The 13,678-nt window shown below is 34.3% G+C and overlaps 1 pseudogene; it reads left to right on the top strand.

The window, feature by feature from the left end:
- The first annotated feature begins 313 nt into the window (after window positions 1–313).
- LOC122446953 lies at window positions 314–443 on the top strand (annotated as a pseudogene).
- The last annotated feature ends 13,235 nt before the right edge of the window (window positions 444–13,678 follow it).

A 13,678-nucleotide genomic window follows, 5' to 3' on the forward strand; every position in this document is an offset into this window, starting at 1 on the left:
CTCCTCTCAGCCCTCCTGCGCCCACGCAGCCGCCGCTCCTTGGATGGCATATGAGTATATGAGTATACTTACATGCAAATATATTCAAGCTATCAACTAACTTGGAATGGTCTCTAGGGATGTATGCTTCTCTTAAATCCTACGTACATATATAAAAATGTTTTTTTAAGCATATATGTCTATATAAATATCTTTATTGTCTTATCAAATTTTCATATGTTCCTCACAGTCATGTCATCTACAACTAAACATAAATTTGATTGTTGTTTCCCAAGTTTATATATTCCTGCTATTGCATTAACTAGAGCCTTCTTTTGCTTCTTGGCCTTTTGGCTAAGATCAAGTGTAGCTAGGGCCTTCTAAACAATTTTATAAATTTTATTGAAATATAGTTGATTTACATGTTGTTTAATTTCTGCTTGCTTACAGCAAAGTGACTCAATTAACAAAAATACCTTGTTTTTCATTTTCACTTCCATTATGGTTCATTACAGGATATCAAATATAGTTCCCTATACTATACAGTAGGACCTTGTTTTTTATCCATCATATATATAATAGCTTGCATCTGCTAGAGCCGAATCCCCTCCCTCACCCTCACTTGGCAACCATAAGTCTTTTCTCTATATCTGTGAGTGTGTTTTATGTCCATTTGTGTTGTATTTTATATTGCACATGGAAGTGGTGTAATATGGTACTTGTCTTTTTTAAAATAACTTACTTCACTTAGTATGATGATAATCTCCATCCATGTTGCTGCAAATGGCATTATTTCATTATTTTTAATGGCTGAATAATATTCCATTGTTTATATATACCACATCTTCTTTATCTGTCGATGGACATTTAGGTTGTTTACATGCATTGATTATTGAAAATACTGCTGATGTGTAAGCAATTTTATCATCTAAATCTTCCTTCTACTTCAAAGTAGTAGTAAATCATAATTAAATGGAACTTGTTTAGAATTTTCTATGGAAAGTCTTATCACAATTCAATAAATATGTTTATTCTTTTGAAAGTTGTTATTTAGATTCTTTTAATTTTAAGAATGGTTATTTGGAATCACTTAATATTACTTTATAAAGTTATATGATGAGATGCAAAGTTGATGCATTTTGATATGACAATTTTCCCCTCACTCTTTACATTACTCCATGATATTTCCTTTATTTAAGCAAGATGTAGATTGTTCTATGATTACCTTATCAAAAAAAAGGAGGACACAGCAAAATACGGATATCAACCAAGTCAGTGCTATGCTATTGACTTTCAAAAGCTCAAGCTTTGAGGGATTTAGGACATAAACAATAGATTTGGAAATAAAGTAGATGAAGAGGCAAACTATCTCATTTCCAGATCAAATAAAAATTCTTTGGAAAAAAGGAAATCATAAACTTGGGAGGAAAACACAAAATTGTCTCTATATTCTGACTTGACCCCATCCTTGGGTCAGTTTGTATATGATGAGGTTAAAGGGCAGCAGGACATTCCAGAGCAGAGAAGATCTATGTCTTCCGTGGGAAAGCAACTCTCTGCCTTTTTTGAGGGAAAGCGATTGCACAGGCTATGGGCAGTAGTTTAGTGTAGTAGGCAGCCTCTGAGATGGCACCCAGATATCTGAAGCATTGAGTGTCAGGCCCTGTGCTATCCTATCACCTTAAGTGTGGGCTGGACCTAGAAATTTTCTTTTATTAAATAAAATATGGCATTCCTGAGACTATGGCTTTCATCTTCCCAGCTTTTTTCTTTTTGGTGAACTCACTTTAGAGGAAAAAATTTGCCATGTTATGAGTGGTCCTATGGAGGAACCCAGAAGATAAGAAACCAGTTCCTTCACTCCGGTCAACAGTGAGTGAAGACTTTAGTACTGCCAATAGTCATGTGGGATGGTTTAAGATATCTGCAGCCTTAGACGTTATCTTGCTTGCAGCCTTGTGAGAGGCTCTGAACCAGAGAAAGAGCTAAGCCTGGATTCCTGATCCAGTCTGATATGATAATATGTGTCTGTGGTTTTAACCCACTAAATTTCAATAAGTTTTATTTTCACAAAGCAATAGAAAATTCATATAGATATCATCATGTGAAGCATTTCTACAGATAGATTTCAAATTGGTTGTCACCTCAATGCAGATATATTAAAATGTTATCTTTTTTATCTGTGACTAGTACAGTCTTTAAAAGCTATGTGAAGTTTAATTTAGACCCAGAAGGATATAAAAGCAATAGAAGCAACCAAATATTTCTGTACTTTTGACAGTGGTATGATATTTACTGTCATACCAGTAAGAGAAAGCTGACACTGTAGAGGTTTGCAGAAGGTAAAAAGGGATGAGTTACCTGTCAGTTAATTTGATTAAAGATTGAGTACAAAGTGTTAAAATGCATATCTCAAAGGATCCAGTGTGTTCAGATAGCAAAGACTAGCTAGTACTCCTATTCCACAGACACTTTAGACACATAAAGTTCTCAAATATCCCACCCTTCATTTCTAGGAAATTGTTGAGAATTAAGGTGACTCAGATTAAATTCCTACAGTGAGGGAGAGCTCGATCTCAAAATATAATTCAAGATAATTTCAAACAAACAAAGGAATAAACAAGTGTTGGTAGGCAAGTTCCATTTCACATGTGTACTAGAATTTTTTAGCTGAAATTCAAACTACAATGATAAAATAATGCTTTTTTTTCCTCCCATAATTTGGAAATAGAATAAACTGTTGATATACTGATAATTCGGTGATTTGAATTACCTTTACTTCTTTCAAATAAAGAACATTTTGTCTTTGTCTACCTTTGAATAATTATCTGTCAAAATAAATGGGGAAAATTCTGATAATAAAAACATAACACAAATTATAAAATAGCCTTAGTTAATTTTAACAGAGAAGATGTAGGGCCCTTATTAAAAAAATATTTTCATAAACATTTTATTACATTTTATATTCACATTCTATTAAATAACATAGGGAAGATCCTTTGTGCCCTTTTCTTCCAAATGTAATTTCTTGTAAGACTATAGTATAATACCAAAATCAAGATATTGACCTTTATATAATCTATCAAAATATTCAGATTTCCCCAGTTTTTCTTGTGTGTATGTTTGTGTATTTAACTCTATAAACTTCTAACACATGTGAACACAGGTTCATATATATATTATCACACAGCCAAAATATAGGAAAACCCCATAATCACAAGTCGGCGGTAAAGCCCAAGGAGGCTGGAACTCCCAGATCAGGAGTTGTCAAGTTTGACTTTCTCTGAGGCCTCTCTCCTTGGCTCACTCTGCCTCCATATGATCTCGTCTTTTAGTCTGTGTGTGCCTGGCGTCTCTTTTACGACCTCATTTCTTCTTACAAGGACACCAGTTAAGGTGTGATTAGGGCCTGCCCTAATGACTTTCTGTTAACTTAATACTTATCTACAAATACAGTCACATTCTGAGGTAATCAGGGTTAGGGCTTCAACTTATGAATTTGAGGGAACACAATTCAGCCCATAATAGGGACATTTCAAAAATGTTATATAAATAGAATTATACATGAAGTAACCTATTGGGATTGCCTCTTTTTTTTTTTTTTTTTTTTTCTGTTCAGCATGATTCCCTGGAGTTTCATTCAAGTTGTTGCATGTATCAGTGATTTGTTTCTTTTACTGCCAAGAAGTATTTAGATTAATTAACCATTTATTCTTTGAAGAACATCTGGGTTGTTTCTATGTTTTAAGTTATTTTGAGTAAAGTTGCTGTGGACATTTGTGTGCAAGTTTTATGTGAGCATACATTTTTATTCCTCTGGAATAAATATCCAAGAGAGCAATTTCTGTTCCATATTGTAGTTGCACATATAAGTCCCCTAACTCTTCCTAGGTGACTGTACCATTTTTACATTCCCACCAGTAATGTATAAGTAATTCAGTTTCTCTGAATTCTTACTAGAGTTTGGTGTTCCCACAATTTTTTTTTTTTTTTAATTTTTGTTATTCTGGCAAGTGAACAGTGACATCCCTGTGGTTGCATTTTCTCAATGGCTAATGATGCTGAAAATCCTTTAACATGCTTCTTTGACATCTGTATATCCTTCTAACTAAAAGATATGTTCATGCCTTTCACTCATTTGCTAATTGAAAATTTTTTTTAAACTGCTGAGTCTTGAAGGTTCTTTATATATCCTAGGTACTAATCGTATGAGGATATATTGTTCTCACATATTTCCCAAGTCTGAAGTTTGTCTTTTCCTCTTCTTCCTATGGTCTTTCCTAGTGTTGTCAAGGAACTTCCTTTGAGGCACTGGAATTCTATATTAGACTAAAAACTCTAAAATTCTATGTTCTGAAGTATGACAAATTATCAAGATCTACAAAGACCCAGTCAAAAACAATGCAGCAGTTACACCATAGATTTAAGTATTATAGACTATGGAAATAATCTTTCAGTCAGTGGGATATTTAACAGACGCTAGATATTTGTTTGTATACGTGTAAGCATATGAATTTCTTTTATAATGTACATAAACTGTATTTTGATTTCATTATACAACCTACATATAATTTCAGAGTGACTATTTCTCTGTACATTCTTTCTCTATTTTACTGGACACACAGAATTACCAGAATGGTTCTTAAACATTCCTTAGTAACAGATCCCTTTAAAATATTCATAAAACTATGGATGCCCTCAGTTATACTTCACATGCAAATATACTCACAGTCTTACATATGCTGATACAATTTCAAATGGTCTGCTGGTCCCCTACTGCTACCTCTAAGTTAAATAAGTCCATTTTCTTTCCTAGTTTCTAGTTTGATTTTGTCAAGTTAAAGTTGAAGTCACTAAACTTGTACATTCCCCTGTAAACCTGTAAATCCCTTGATGTGGATAAAGATATGAAAATTCTAAATTCCTTATTTGGTTATCTTAACTTATGTTCTACAATGACCTTTGCAGTCAAGTGTTGGGAGTAAATGTTTCATAAATGAAACTTTTATTTTACAGACTTCAGTAAATCCACAGTCTACAATATTGAGTTGAATGAATAAATTATGGTATGTCTGACCAAACCCTGTCAATGTTGTCTTTAAGCAAAAGGGATTTTTTTTTCACCAAAATGTTTTTAAACAGGAGTTTCATGGCTCCAATGTGTACAGGATGCTGAGATCAAGACAGGCAAACCCATATGCCAACAGAATAGAGAGATGGCTCATGGACAAAGAATTAAGCTTCATTCAAGCATTCTTGAGGTCAGTATAGAAGCAGGCTACCAGTATTTTGAAATATCTATTGAAAGGAAAAATATTATTCCTTGGAAATCAATTTTAAAAGGCTCTGTATTAAAATTCTTATATTTTTCCTCTGAATTATGACAAATGCTCAATGTCTGCATGTACCCAGCTATATTCTGCAATGCAACAGCTACAGTCTGCCTCTAATTAGAACCTTGAAAAAAGAGTCTGATGTCTAAGATAAGATGGTATTGAATACAGCAATGAGAAAATGAGAGAAAGTCCATGGGAGAAAGATAACCAACCCAGTTTAGATCAGAACTATTTTCTCAGTCATATAGGTTAAAGTTGATCCTGAAATTGTTGGTAAGGATGAACTGAAGACTGATGCCAGAATTTACTACATCTCCTTGATGAGTCAGTATAAAAAAAGGTCATGTTTTAAATAATATATTATCACAGTGTTCTCCATAAGTTATTTTCATATATTCTCAAGTGCACATTAAGGAACTATTTCAACTACCATCATACATAGATGACAGGATCATGACACCATGGAGTCTAGTGTCCAAATATGGCAAAATTGATAAGCAGTGCTCTTTGTGGAATCATGTCTCAGCAAAATTTGATTCTCCCTACTTCACTATACTTTAAAGCCTGTCAGTGCTGTTTGTTCTGTGTTATATATGATGGATGTTTCCCTTTGTTCATCCTAAACTTATGTCATATAACACTGCTAGATATTAAGACATACAAAAGCATTTTCAATTTTTCTGTGAGTGTGTATTTTGGATAAACACCCACATAAAGACATATAGAATTATAATGTATTTTTTCAGTCCTTGACTCACAGAAATGTGCACTAGTTTTCTTCTGCCAATGAAAATTGCGCTATTATTTACTATAATTTTGATAACCACACTTCAAGCATTTTTATAATTAGAATCTTGCACTGAGTATAGCAGAAAAAAATAAACGTTTAACAATTACAAAAGAAAAGCTTAAAAATATTCCACAGAATGAACAGATGTCTCTAAAGGATCAATATATAAATGTTTTCACTTTCTAAGAGAAATAACCTCATTAATATGTCAAATCAAAGTGATTTTACTGGTCTTATATTTGAAATAATTTCCCTCAGACTTATTGTTATCTTTCAAATAATTACCCTTCTTCTAAAAAAAAACTACTGTATTTGCATCATTTCACATTACTACTAGATTCATGTTTTTAGTAATTACATGACTTCAAATCGTCATATCAAGTAGGTCTCAACAGTGGAAAATCCAATCAACTTTCAGTGAATCATCAAGTTCTGTTACTGTTGTGGTTTCGGCACATTCCAAACTCACTTTAATATGCAGGAGAAAAACCTCACATTTTGTATCAATACACTGGTGGTTAATTATACTACTGGTGATTAAAACAGGTGTCATTTTGTAGGCCTCTTAAAAATTCAATCTGTAATTATTTCCACGTTAAGGTTCTTACTGCTGAAGATAGTATAATAACATCAGTTAGCAAATGTCATTTTCCTAATATCAGACTTAGGTAATTTTGAGATGTATTATTTTAAATTTAAAATAAAATATGTATCCTTTTATATAATGCTTGATCATATCCACCCTAGGTTACATATTTTGCAACAAAATTTGTTAAATAGTCCATCTAAATCTTCCTGAGATTAAGAATCTGCTTCCTCTATAGTTATATAAATGGGTTCTATGCACACTGAAAGTATTTATCATAAATAAGAATTTTAACAACAGCCTAGCAATAATGAGAATGATGATCATTACAATAAGAACAAAGCATATAATACTTTTTACACATCAGGCAGTATTCTAAACACTTGTTGTTAAGTGGCTCAGTCATGTCCTACTCTTTGTGACCCCACGGATTGCAGCATGCCAGGCTTCCCTGTCCTTCACTATCTCCTGGAATTTGCTCAAAGTTATGTCCATTGAGTTGGTGATGCCTTCCAACCATCTCATCTTCTGTCGCTCCCTTCTCCTCCTGCCCTCAATGCACTAATGCAATTCATTAATAATTTAATTCTTGTAACAATTCTGAAACATAATTAATTATAGTATTAATATTATTATTTTGCATATGAGAAACCTGAAGTACAGAGTCAAAATAATTTGCCCCAAGAAGATAGTTCATGAGAAGCAGAATGAGAAATTAAATCTGGGCAATCTGTCCCTATTTTCAAATATGATGTATTTGTACAGTTCCTTTTATCCAATGCATGTTAATTTCATATTCCTCTGATAATACACTGTTGTTGATTATAATTTGAGTCATTATAATTATGAGAAGTTTTCAACAAAAACTAATAAAGGAAATAGGCTAGCAAAACTTGGTTGATATCAACTGTGAAGCTCATTCTGATTTCAGAAATTCTAAAATATTTTAAAATTAATCAATATAAAGTTACAAATTATTTTTATATGTTATATTCCTAAGTGGGAAAATATGACAGAAATCATGTTCTACTTGCTATTTGAGAAATATTAAATTTCTTTATATGTATAGAATTGGACATATTTTTAAACATAAAGGAGGAAGAGAAGAAAGAAGTGAAAAATTAAGAAAAGGAAACTTCATTGAGATCATTTTATTATATATGGAAATGCCAAATCACTACATTGTGCACTAGGAACTAACAGTGTTGTAGGTCAACTGCACTTCAAAAACAAGCAAGCTCATAGAAAAAAGATCAGATTTGTCGTCACCAGAGGTGGGAGGTGGTAAGGGGGCAGGAGTTGGGGTGGAGGATTGGGTAAAGTGGTCAAAAGATACAAACTTCCAGTTTTAAGATAAATTAGTACTAGGGATGTAAAAGATAACATGATTCATATAATTAACACTGCTACAAGTTATATATGAAAGTTGTTAAGAATAGATCCTGAGTTCTCAACACAGGAAAAAAAGCTTTTTTCTTTTTTTCCTATCTATATGAGATGATGGATGTTCACTAAAATTTCATGAAGTATGTAAGTCATATTATCATAGTACACCTTAAACTTATGTGTGTGTCAATTATATCACAATGAAACTTGAAGGGAAAAAAGAGAGAAGGAAAAGGAAGCTTCACATAACTAGGCATTTTCCATTCAGGTAATTGACTGTTGTAATAACTGGGCAGCATGATAAGGACATTGCACCAAATATTTCAGATCAAAAACAAGCAACAATAACATTAACATCATTTGGGGCTATTTTGGTAAGAAATGGAAAACTGAAATATAAACAACCCCCTTGGAGAGCTTCTTAACACAACTAAATGAAATGAAATATTAGATTTCTGTATTTTATTTTATTGTCCATAAGATATTTCCTTAAAAGTAGTATTAAACCAATATTTTCCTGTGAATTCAGTAGGCTTTAATATACCACCCCAGAGAACAAAAGTTTTTGCTGAAGAATCCTAAATTCTGAGTCCAAGTTTAGAGCAAAAACATCTCTTTTTTTTTTTGGACTATAAGTACTGAAAGTATGTGCAGTAGGCATCTGTGGACTTCCTGTAGTCAACATCTATTTCTCCTTTCTTCTATCTTAGCAATTCCAGTATCAACTCTTCTCCAACACGTGTGCGCGCGCGCGCGCACACACACACACACACACACACACACACACACACACACACTTCTTTAGAAGAACTGCTTCTCCTCATTACAATCCATGACATTCTGGTAGATCTTCTAATCATAGTGTTATAAGAATTGGCCATTGTGAATGGTCGCAGTGACTGAGCTTATGACACAACCTAGCCTGATCAGATCCCCATTCTCAGGTTTATGTATCCTAAATTGGGAAAAGAAGAGTTTCTCTTCTCTGAGATTGCTAAATTGTAATAATAAAAGCTTGGAGTTTACTGTGGCCATTTTATCCCCTCCTCCCATTCTATATAGAGTTAAGGAACAGAGTTGTGGAAACAGAAAGAATATTATTTGTTTCCCTTCATCCCAGTTGTTTTGAGTTACATAAATTAATAAATCCCCATTTTGTCTCAATTGGACTTCTTCACCTTTTAAATAATAAGGAGAAAAAGGATAAGGAGGAGATCTTAATTCCAATTACAGATGCTTGTAACTTCCTTGGACAATAGTGATATTTTAATGACTTTTCACAATAGCTTCTTGCCTAACATCCAGTAGGCCATAACAATAATAACACTTGGGAAATATATTAGATTCAAATTTAAAGCTGCAACAAAAATGAACTCCATGAATTAACTCTCAATGTAACAAAATAGAAGAATTAATTACCACTCATTTATCTGGCCAAGTTTGTGTATTTATTCCCACAAAGCCAATATTCTATAAATCCTGGAGAATCTCTCACAATTTCTACCACCCTGTCAACAATGGGTATGAAGTGAAATGGAATGTTTACTGATATATTTTAACCTCTGTTTGCAACATTACTCAAGGAATGCATGTTTAAGTAGAATATCTCACTACTTACTCAGAATTGTGAGATTGGAAAAGGCACAAGGAATCTTGGACCCAATCTGTCTGGAACACTTTTGAATATAATATCCAGATTTAATCAGGCATGTCTTCCAAAAATCACATGAGAAGGTCTCTTTCCAGGACTTTTCAACCTTGGGAGAGCACACACAGGCATGTGCATTGGATAAAGTTCCCTAATTCTGATATTCATCCCTGCTTAAAAACATCTGCTCTGTATAAATTAGTTTTACCTGTCTGTGTGCCTTAGCAAACAGACTGTGCTTTAAGACTAGGGCCTCTGCAATTAACTCTAGAAAATATGGGTCTGGTGCAATGGAGGGACTCAGTAAGTTTTTGTATCATAAACAAATCATAAATCAACCTGATTTGAGGTTTTTTTGTTGTTCTTTATTAACTTGAGAAACAGGAAAAAAATCTGAATTACTTGTGCCATGATTTATTTCTTCTGTAAAATGCATCACTGTAACTAAGATAATGCATCTTCTTTTCAATCACTTGTTTTATAAAGAGAACATGCTAAAATGGAAGAATAGATATGTACTGTTCAACAAGCTTATAATATTCACTATTTTCCTACAATTGATGATACACTGTTCAGCAGGCTGATAGAGCAAGTTTCAGGGCCAGACAAGGAGAAAAGGCCCAGCTTTTAGTAAACATGCAATCTTGAATTTGCCATCATTATCAGTGCCCTATACAAGCAGATAAGGCCTCATCTAGACATATCCTATGAAACGAAGCATAAAAGTAATATTTATTAACCAAAGCTTCAGTGCTTAAAGGCAGAGATGATGATATAATTAGCCAAAAAAATAATATCAAGCATGTCCAAAGATACTTAACACCTTTCATGTGGGACAGGTAAAGTATAGCTATTACTCTGAAGAAGCACGGGTGTTTTTTCTAAAATATAACTAGGCATGTGTGCATGCCAAGTCACATCAGTCATGTTCGACTCTTTGTGACCCATGGATTGTAGCTCACTAGGCTACTCTGTCCATGGGGTTCTTCAGGCAAGAATACTTGAGTGAGATGTCATTTCCTCCTCCAGGGGATCTTTCTGACCCAGGGATCAAACCTGCAACTCCTGTGGCTCCTGCTTGCATTATAGGTGAATTCTTTACCACTGAGCCACTGAGGAAGACCTAAATATAACTATACTGAAATTAATTTGTTTCATTTGTAGAGAAATAACATTTTTCTAATTACACAAATTCCACCCCCACTTAATGCATGTAAAATATAATTTATAACTTGAACAGAAAAGCAAAATAGTGCACAGCTGGGTTTTAATTTTCCAGCACCCATTTCCCCTTAATCATCCTTATTTCCTTCAGGGAAATAGCATCCTCCAGCTCCCTATCTATCTTTGGTTTAGCAACATCACTTTGTAAATACAAGGATGAACAATTGACTGTTGAGGCTGGCAAACTAGAATTTTCTCTATTCCTGACCATAGCAATTGGTAAATGAGCATGTGACCCAAATTATCTCAATAAGAATCAGCCTTCCACCTTTTGCTAGTACTAATGGCAAAGAGAGGTTCACCAGTATAATGTAAGCCTAGAGTTGCTTGTGACCTATTTGTCACCACAGTAAATGAGACTACTTGAGAAAAATGAAGGTCATACAGAGAAAAGAGCAGGCAACTAAGAGAGAAAGAGGGAGTTGTGGGGGGAAATGGAGAGAATACATGCTAACGACTTTGTTGAGGCTCTGGATCCACAGGAGTGATCTCAATTACGTGATTAGTTAAATTACTTTGTTGCTTTGAGTGAAGTTGAGTCAAGATTTTGTGACTTGAAATGATACAAATTTTACATAAAATAGATGGACCTGGTACTTTAAGATTAAAATCAAGACAGCTTGAAGAGGGTTTAGGGGTTAGACTGGGTCTAGGAGGTGCTCAAAATGTCTATCTCTAACTCTTTGTGTACTGAGATCCTGGAAATATTCACAATTCCTTAAAAAAGGAAAATGTGCATGTATACGTACTGACACAGTATCTGAATCTCCTTCATAGAAACAGAAATGTTCCACTAAATCAGAGAATTTCAAATTAATACATCGTGGGGAATATGGCAGAGAGCCTTGATGGTTTATACTTGGTTTGCCAACAGCTCCAAGTAAGATGACTTTATCATTCAAACAGAGACACTTGATAGTTTAAGAACCCACTAATAATAAGGACAACAGGACAGCAATGTATAAATCAGGACTATCCCAGGGAAATCAAGACATACTTATTTTACACAAAAGGAGTGAAAACGATAATTTATTTTTAGTTCAAGGGTCTCAAGTTTAAAGCTTTCCTCTGTCATTAATGGATTAATCATTGCAAATAACTGTTTCAAAACTCCTGTGCTATAATGAATGTTTATATAGTTAAACTTTATTGAAGTTCAATTTTCATAGAAGAACTAGAAAGGCATTATAAGAGCTGTAAAAAAGAAAAAGAAGATCAAAGGGTGAAAGTGGTCAAGAGTGTACCTAGCATTGAATTTTTATTTAATGGCAGGGGTGGTGAGTCAGCTGATGTTTTGAAGGCTGAGGGCACCACCTGGAGGTAACCAGGCTGCATTAGCACAAGTTGGCATAGATTCTATGAGTCTGTAATAAGAGCAATTTTGTAAGCATTTCCATCAAGAGAATTGATCATTGAGAATCTGGCAGTCTGCCCAGCACATTATCCAGAGTAAACTCTGGCCCCACTGATCTGTTTAAAATATTATATTGCCTTCCAAAAATTCCTTGCAAGTAAACTGTCAGTGTTTCTTGAGTCTGCTTTACTCATTAGAAAAAGTTTGATGTGGATTGTGATTCAGGAATCTTACACACTAGTCTCAGATCAATAGGCATGGAGCTGTTCTTAAATTTTTCCTTAAAATAAGGGATCAGGGATATAATCAATCTGATTTCAGTGTTGAACATCTGGTGATGTCCATGGGTAGAGTCTTCTCTTGTGTTGTTGGAAGAGGGTGTTTGCTATGACCAGTGCATTCTCTTGGCAGATTTATTATATTCTTTACAGCCAAACATGGAGAAGCTCTATACAGTCAGCAAAAACAAGACTGGGAGCTGACTGTGGCTCAGATCAGAACTCCTTATTGCCAAATTCACTTAAATTGAAGAAAGTGGAAAGAAAACCACTAGACCATTCAGGTATGACCTAAATCAAATCCCTTATGACTATAGAGTGGAAGTGAGAAATAGATTTAAGGGACTAGATCTGACAGAGTGCCTGATGAACTATGGATGGTGGTTTGTGACATTGTACAGGAGAAAGGAATCAAGACCATCCCCAAGAAATGGAAATGCAAAAATAAATAAATAAATAAATAAATGGCTGTCTGAGGAGGCCTTACAAATAGCTGTGAATAGAAGGGAAGTGAAAAGCAAAGGAAAAAAGGAAAGGTATTCCCATTTGAATGCAGAGTTCCAAAGAATAGCAAGGAGAGATAAGAAAACCTTCCTCAGTGATCAATACAAAGAAATAGAGGAAAACAATAGAATGGGAAAGACTAGAGATCTTTTCAAGAAAATTAGAGATACCAAGGGAACATTTCATGCAAAGATGGGCTCAATAAAGGACTGAAATGGTAGGGACCTAACAGAAGCAGAAAATATTAAGAAGAGGTGGCAAGAATACACAGAAGAACTGTACAAAAAAGATCTTCAGGACACAGATAATCATTATCATTCACCTAGAGCCAGACATTCTGGAATGTGAAGTCAAGTGGGCCTTAGGAAGCATCACCCCGAACAAAGCTAGTGGATGTTATGGAATTCCAGTTGAGCTATTTCAAATCCTGAAAGATGATGCTATGAAAGTGCTGCACTCAATATACCAGCAAAATTTGGAAAACTCAGCAGTGGCCACAGGACTGGAAAAGGTCAGTTTTCATTCCAGTCCCTAAGAAAAGCAATCGCAAAGAATGTTCAAACTACCGCACAATTGCACTCATCTCACACGCT

This window comes from Cervus canadensis, chromosome 8, assembly GCF_019320065.1.
Source record: "Cervus canadensis isolate Bull #8, Minnesota chromosome 8, ASM1932006v1, whole genome shotgun sequence".
Lineage (NCBI taxonomy): Eukaryota > Metazoa > Chordata > Mammalia > Artiodactyla > Cervidae > Cervus > Cervus canadensis.